Source organism: Triticum aestivum, chromosome 7D (genome assembly GCF_018294505.1).
Source record: "Triticum aestivum cultivar Chinese Spring chromosome 7D, IWGSC CS RefSeq v2.1, whole genome shotgun sequence".
NCBI lineage: Eukaryota > Viridiplantae > Streptophyta > Magnoliopsida > Poales > Poaceae > Triticum > Triticum aestivum.
The window spans coordinates 462676760-462684816 of NC_057814.1; the positions used below are offsets into that span (position 1 = coordinate 462676760).

At 43.4% G+C, this 8057-nt stretch overlaps 1 pseudogene; it reads left to right on the forward strand.

The window, feature by feature from the left end:
* The first annotated feature begins 374 nt into the window (after positions 1-374).
* On the forward strand, positions 375-4460 carry LOC123171170 (mechanosensitive ion channel protein 1, mitochondrial-like; annotated as a pseudogene).
* Positions 4461-8057: the final 3597 nt, after the last annotated feature.

Consider the following 8057-nt stretch of genomic DNA (forward strand, 5'->3'; position numbering starts at 1 on the left):
GTGGTCTACCAGTGGTATACCAAGGCCACTTGGCAAACATCGGTCCATTCCGAGAATGTTTAACACCCCCTCATGAAAAGAAACAAGAGGGGGGGGGGGCGCCGGTGCATGTGGGAGTGCCGGATTGCAAAACGGACAACGGGGAAAATGCTCGGATGCATGAGACGAACACGTATGCAAATGAGATGCGCATGATGACATGATATGAGATGCATGACATGAACAAAATGCAAAACAAAAGACAAAAACCCAACCACGGAGGGAATATCATAACACATAGCCGAAAATGGCAAGAGTTGGAGTTACAAATATGGAAAGTTACATCCGGGGTGTTACAACAGAGAAGATAGGAGGCTGCGTCATCGCGGATCTGCATGGCTCGCTCCGTCCACCTTCGCGCCCTTGTCGCCCGCAGCATCTCCGGCGACACCGACCCGAGCGGACGCTACATCTCCGGGAAAGCCCGGTACACGAAGGGGAGAGCGTGTACGACACCGTTGAACCCGGTCGGGGTGGCGAGCAAGTGGATTTGGTGACTCGCGGCATGGGGGGTGTGGTGTGGAGCGGGGAGGTTCGCCGTCGCGAGTAGATCAACGGTGAGGTGTGGTAGGTGGGGTGGAGTCACGGCTACGAGAGAGAGCATGGGGGGTGTAGTTGGATTGCTATCGAATTCCGTCCTAGGAGGGTTGTGCTGGCTCGGGGCTTTGGAGGGTTTTATTTCTTGAATTTTTTGGAGTGTTATTGGTGGAGCCCATTTCTAAGAGTGAGCTTAGGCATCTCCAACGCCGACCCCCCAAATCGGATACCGTATCCGCCCCCAAATCGATGGGACTAGTCCACAGACACTGATGCGGGAGCCGGCTATACAAAGCACATTCTTTAAAGCCCGCAAGCTCAAAATAACCGCATATAGGTCGTAGTTTATTGAATTTAAATATTACAATCCAACAAAATTTTCAAATTAAAGTAGAACTTAAGGGACAACTAGCACATATGTACTAGTTGTCCCTTTTAACTGCCTAGAGATGCTCAATCAAATCTTCCTTCAGTGATAAACAATGATTATGTACAAGTGAACCAGTGATAAACAATGCCTATCACATACGTGGTTCTTTTTTTATTTAAAAGCTCATGCTCACCATATGGCGGCGCAATATATGTGATTGCTATTTTCAGCGTTTTGGCAGCTTTCGATGCTAACCATACTTAGTAGCAGCACATATGCATCTTGATTTTTATTACTCTTTCGCTGTATTAACTATTTACTACGGGAAGTTGGGAACAAAATTCATATTGCTTGGTCATGTAGAAACTAGTATTCAACTTTGGGGTCATCTACTTGTTTGCCTCCCCCTATTCTCTTAGGAATTCAACTTTTAGCTTTATTTCAAAAGTAGAGTATCATCATTTTAAACCGCATGTTATCATATGATCGATGTCAAACATGGCTATCTTAAGCTAGTTTCCACATGTGCTTAATTTGGACTAAATTTGGAAGTCTAGAGTTTAGATGGTCCAGGAAGAAAATATATCATGTGGTCCATTATGGCTGAGTTATCAGAAAGGGGCTATTCCTTGAGGTAGATGTTCAACTAGATTAATGTGAGCAGCCTATGATTCTATGCTGATGATAAAACTCTACTAATTCTCTTTCACAGGACTGCTACTATGATTTCTGATCTTGGTGCTGGTGCGCATTTGTCACAAGTTTCGAAATGCGTAACAATTGTCGCAGCTGTGTGGTTCCTTCAAGTTATGAAAAAGAACTTTCTATCCAGCGCATTTATGCATTCTGAAGGTCTAAAGGTTTACAAGCATTGGTTGGGGGCTTTTGACAAGGTTTCTTCATTGGGATTGATTGCTATTGGCCTTCTTAGAGTTGCATGGGCATGTGGGGTACCATTTGAGTCGTTATTAGCTGTTAGTGGTATTAGAGGTAATACTCTAAATGCCATACACCTACTCAATATGTGATGTTACTTTAGGTCCCTCCTAGCAAATAAATGGCTCTCTACTGTTACTTAGGTATTGCAACTGCCTTTGCTACTACATTGTCCTGGGCAATGTATTGAGTGGATTCTACTTGCAGCTTTCAAGGCCATTCTCAGTTGGAGAGTCCATAAAGTTGCCTTTTCATGTATGTCATCTTTCTCCACACTTATATTTGCTAGTTTCTACCTTTCATGTATGTTGATAAAAATAATAAATGTTTGCTAACATTTTATTATATTTGTCATTTTCATGGATAAGGATTTTTTTGTTCTACTCCCTCTGTACCAAAATATATGTTGTTTTGGTAGGATAAACTTGTTGCAGACTTCCCTAAGTGAAATTTTCATTGTAGGCCGGGTCAATAGAGGGTTTGGTGATTGAGATAAGGCTAACATCTACATTATTGATAAATTTGGAGAGGTTTCCTGTTTTAGTACCCGACTCACTATTAGTTGGTCAGGTATCGCCATGCCTTTCATAACTGGATATTACCTAAATTGCACTAATTATGCTCTATAATTTCATGGTGCCATATGTAATGTATACTCTATTGGATGGTATGATACCACTCATCAAGATATGCTGGCCTTTTTCTCTACATGGTAATATTTGGTACATGGGTTAATGATGAAACCTTGAACGACTTTGCACATTTAGATGTATGTCCTATGCGTTTGAACCTAGAACATATCTATATGCAAGAGTCCATTGCTTGGTGTTAAAAACAAATGCAACGGTTACAAGATACACCATGAACAACATTCACAATATCTAGAGAATGTGAAAGTAGGATAATGTGCCAACTTCAAGCACACTTTATATGATCAACTATACTCAATTATGTATTTTCATCGGTAGAGCTTGCTCATTTTCATAGATAAATTTGACTATTAGGTTTTGTCTAAAATGGAGACTTCTAGCCTCAGATTAGTTGGGATAATGTAAAGCATATAAATCTTTGGGAAATCCTGTAAACTTCGCTAGGAAGTTTGAAAGATGAGAGAAATATTGGTTGGGGTGTCTTTTAGTTTATTGTTATTCATAGCATCCTAGAAAGGAATCGATCAGTCTATCTTTCAAGGGTAGTGCTGTGAAGAAGATTTCTTGAATGCATTTTTATATGTATTTTTTGTTCTTGAACAAGATTTAGTACCATGGAGCCTACGTAATGTGCTATAGTCCTTCAATAATTTGCAGATTATTGTGAATAGATCCCATGCTCAATGGGTATTATCTGTAAAATTCCCATAAAAATTCAGAGTATGGATAAGGTTCATGCAATATCTGAAAATATCATGGAGAAGTTAAGGGCATATCCAGAAGTTAGCTTGAAAGCAGATGCTCCTTATTGTTATCTCACGAGATTGGGAGATTTGTATGGTGAGTTCACAATTGGCTGCTGCCTCCAGAACATGGTACGTTTTGGATCTTAGTGAAGCATTTTGTATTTCGTAGTTATCATGTGCTTTGGATTTCGGTAGTGCACCTGTAGCTCTATGGTATTCCAGCAGTAGCTTTAACTATATGTTTTCATGGCAAGGTGAAAGACTGATGTTTTAAATCTCATAGCAAGAACTATATAAATGTGATATGTTGACAATGTAGCAACATTGGTCTTTTGGACACAGTTCTGTAGTCAAAATGAGAAGAAAAAGTATGATTGAGAATGCAATATACTCCTGTGTCCACACTTTAAACTTTGGACTATTGTTGATCATACAAAAAGTATACACTTTTTGTTGAGAATTAACAAAATGTTCTCATTTTAAAAGTTTATTGTCGATCATTCATGTTTAACACTTTAAACTTTGTGTCCAACAAATGTCTGACAAGAGTATCTCTTTGGATTATTGTTGATCATACTTTAAAACTTAAATCACATGATAGCAACATCTTATGATGAGCCAACCTGTAAACTGTTGATGTCTAGAGTGTAGCTCGTTTGTTTGAACAACATCCCCTGACGCCATGATCTATTGAGTCTGTCAAGCTTGAGTACTCCCTAGTTATGTAGTACTCCCTTCGTGCTTAAAAAGAGGGCATATGCATTTTGTCTAAAGTCAAATGGTGCAAAATTTTACCAAATTTATTGTTTTTCCTATAAACTTGGGAACATTTTGCACCGTTCGATTCCTGCAAAATGTTTGTGCGTTCTTTTCAAGCATGGAGGGAGTAGTTGTGTAAATGATCCGCATTAGTTGAACAATTGTCCATCATGTTAATGGATCACCAAAGGGCATGATCAGTGGTTTACTATTTTTGTAACCTGCCATGGTAGCATAAATCTCTGACAAAATATTTTACATGTTTCAGAGAAATGAAGAAGTGCTATGTGCTCAACAAAAGATTCTCATTGATAGCTAGGATTATCCACTCGTATGGTGTCGAGTTGGGAAGCCCAATCCCCCCTGTAGATCTCGAGTTTGTTGCTGGAAGCTGCTAGGGTTATCAAGTCTCGTTGCTATTAGGAATGCACCACTCACCATTGATTCAGATGAAATTGCGAGGGCACGGTGACAACTGCGAGTTCGTCAAATATTTTTCTTTTGGATTGTGCATTTTGGTTGAGCACATCGTCGGCAAATAGAAAATACACGGTGACAACTACTTAAACGTTCTATAGTAGTTAGTATACATGATGCGTACGTTCAGCTTGATCTCTACGACATCTGATGCGCTAGGATAGGGAAGGAAGACATTTGTTGAAATTACATGTACAGTTTAAACAGCCTTATCTGCTAACAGGGTATACATTCATCTGTACTAGTTTTGTCGTCATGGTGGTAGCTTGCTTTGCATTGTTCACTCCGTTTTTTGTCTACACATTGGCCAAGGGATCTAGTAATAGCATCTTCAACCGGATTCTCGCTTCCCCATGCCTAACCAAAATGTTGGGGCTGCCCGGCACCCTCCATGTGCAATTCATGTGCGGGGCAAATTTAGGGTTGTTCGGGCGCGTTCGTCACATCTAACAAACCACTAGGACCCATGAGAAAACTCATCAAATACGCCATGGAGCTCACCAATGTTATGCCTGCACTCATGGCTTCATGCCAGGGTCAAGCACTGGAAATTTAAACCGGACGACAAGCCAAACCACTGCCCTCACATTTTTCACTTTTTCCCTCTAGTTCACATCGTTTTCGCATCCCTGTCCCGTCCGCGTCCAAGCTCGCCATCCGCCATGCTACGCCGAAAGGTTACATGGCACAAACAATTGACACCTGAGCACCATGTCTAGATTGCGTCTAAGGTGTGCGTCGTGGAGCCTAGATGTAGTCGGCCAACCTTCCTTCAATCTTAGCTAGGATGAGGAGGGGGAAGCCCCACACTCAGAGGAGGCAGTCCCCGGCGGTTGACCCCATCGCCTCCGAGTTGGACATGCGGACACCACCTTCGACGTGGATAAGACGCATCCCCCACCTCTCGATGGAGGAAGTGAGGGAGCAATTCCGCCTCGCCATGGAGGCGGAACAGCTCGTGTTGGAGGTGCAGCTCAAGGTGGAGCACGCAGACGCCGCCGCCTTCACCGAGATCTTCATCGACCTTCGTTGCGGAAAACCATACCTGAAGGAAATATGCCCTAGAGGAAATAATAAAGTTGTTATTTATATTTCCTTATATCATGATAAATGTTTATTATTCATGCTAGAATTGTATTAACCTAAAACTTAGTACCTGTGTGAATACATAGACAAACAGAGTGTCCCTAGTATGCCTCTACTAGACTAGCTCATTAATCAAAGATGGTTAAGTTTCCTAGCCATAGACATGTGTTGTCATTTGATGAACGGGATCACATCATTAGAGAATGATGTGATGGACAAGACCCATCCGTTAGCTTAGCACTATGATCATTCAGTTTATTGCTATTGCTTTCTTCATGACTTCTACATGTTCCTATGACTATGAGATTATGCAACTCCTGAATACTGGAGGAACACTTAGTGTGCTATCAAACGTCACAACGTAACTGGGTGATTATAAAGATGCTCTACAGGTGCCTCCGATGGTGTTTGTTGAGTTGGGATAGATCGAGATTAGGATTTGTCACTCCGATTGTCGGAGAGGTATCTCTGGGCCCTCTCGGTAATGCACATCACTATAAGCCTTGCAAGAAATGTTACTAATGAGTTAGTTGTGGGATGATGCACTGCGGAACGAGTAAAGAGACTTGCCGGTAACGAGATTGAACTAGGTATGATGATACCGACGATCGAATCTCGGGCAAGTAACATACCGATGACAAAGGGAACAACGTATGTTGTTATGCGGTTTGACCGATAAAGATCTTTGTAGAATATGTAGGAACCAATATGAGCATCCAGGTTTAGCTATTGGTTATTGACCGGAGATGAGTCTCGGTCATGTCTACATAGTTCTCGAACCCGTAGGGTCCGCACGCTTAACCTTCGATGACGATCGGTATTATGAGTTTATGTGTTTTGATGTACCGAAGGTAGTTCGGAGTCCCAGATGTGATCACGGACATGACGAGGAGTCTCTAAATAGTCGAGACATAAAGATTGATATATTGGAAGGTTATATTCGGACACCGGAAAGTTTTGGGGGTCACCGGATAAATACCGGAGTACCGGGGGTTACCGACCCCCCCCCCGGGGGGGGGGGGTCAATGGGCCTTCATGGGCCTTAGTGGAAATAGAGGGCAGCAAGGGAGCTGTGGGGCACGCTCCCCTTGGCCCAAACCAAATTGGTTTCGGGCTTGGGGGGCCGGCCCCCTCTTTCCTTCTCCCCTCCCCCTCTTTCCTTCCCCTCCTAGTTGGACTAGGAAAGGGGAAACCTACTCCTAGTAGGAGTAGGATTCCCCCCTTGGGGCGCACCCTATGAGGCCGCCGCCCCCTCCCCTTGCTCCTTTATATACGGGGACAGGGGCACCCTAGAACACACAATTTTGATTGTTTAGCCGTGTGCGGTGCCCCCCTCCACAGATTTCCACCTCGGTCATATCTTTGCAGTGCTTAGGCGAAGCCCTGCACCGGTAGCTTCATCATCACCGTCATCACGCCATCGTGGTGACGAAACTCTCCCTCGACCTCAGCTGGATCTAGAGTTCGTGGGACGTCACCGAGCTGAACGTGTGCGGATCGCGGAGGTGCCGTACCTTCGGTGCTAGGATCGGTCGGATCGTGAAGACGAACGACTACATCAACCGCGTTGTCATAACGCTTCCGCTTTTGGTCTACGAGGGTACATAGACAACACTCTCCCCTCTTGTTGCTATGCATCACCTAGATGGATCTTGCATGTGCATAGGATTTTTTTTAAATTACTGCATGCCCCAACAGTGGCATCCGAGCCAGGTCTATGCGTAGATGTTATATGCACGAGTAGAACACAAAGAGTTGTGGGCGATAATAGTCATACTGCTTACCAGCATGTCATACTCTGATTCGGCGGTATTGTTGGATGAAGCGGCCCAGACCGACATTAAATGACCACGTTCATGAGACTGGTTCTACCACCGTGCTTCGCACATAGGTGGCTAGTGGGTGTCTGTTTCTCAAACTTTAGTTGAATCGAGTTTGACTACGCCCGGTCCTTGTTGAAGGTTAAAACAACACACTTGATGAAAAATCATTGTGGTTTTGATGCGTAGGTAAGAATGGTTCTTGCTAGAAGCCCGTAGCAGCCACGTAAAACTTGCAACAACAAAGTAGAGGACGTCTAACTTCTTTTTGCAGGGCTTGCTGTGATGTGATATGGTCAAGACGTGATGATATATAAATTGTTGTATGAGATGATCATGTTTTGTAAAAGTTATTGGCAACCAGGAGGAGCCATATGGTTGTTGATAAATCTCATCCAACCCATCACCGTCCAGCAAGCCTACGATGGAATTACTCACGCACGGCGGTGAGCATCATGAAATTGGTGATGGAGGATGGTTGATGATGACGATGGCGACGAATCCCCCTCTCCGGAGCCCCGAACGGACTCTAGATCATCCCTCCCGAGAGGTTTTAGGGCTTGGCGGAAGCTCCGTATCGTAAAACGCGATGAATCCTTCTCTTTGATTTTTTTCTCCCCGGAAGCAAATATATAGA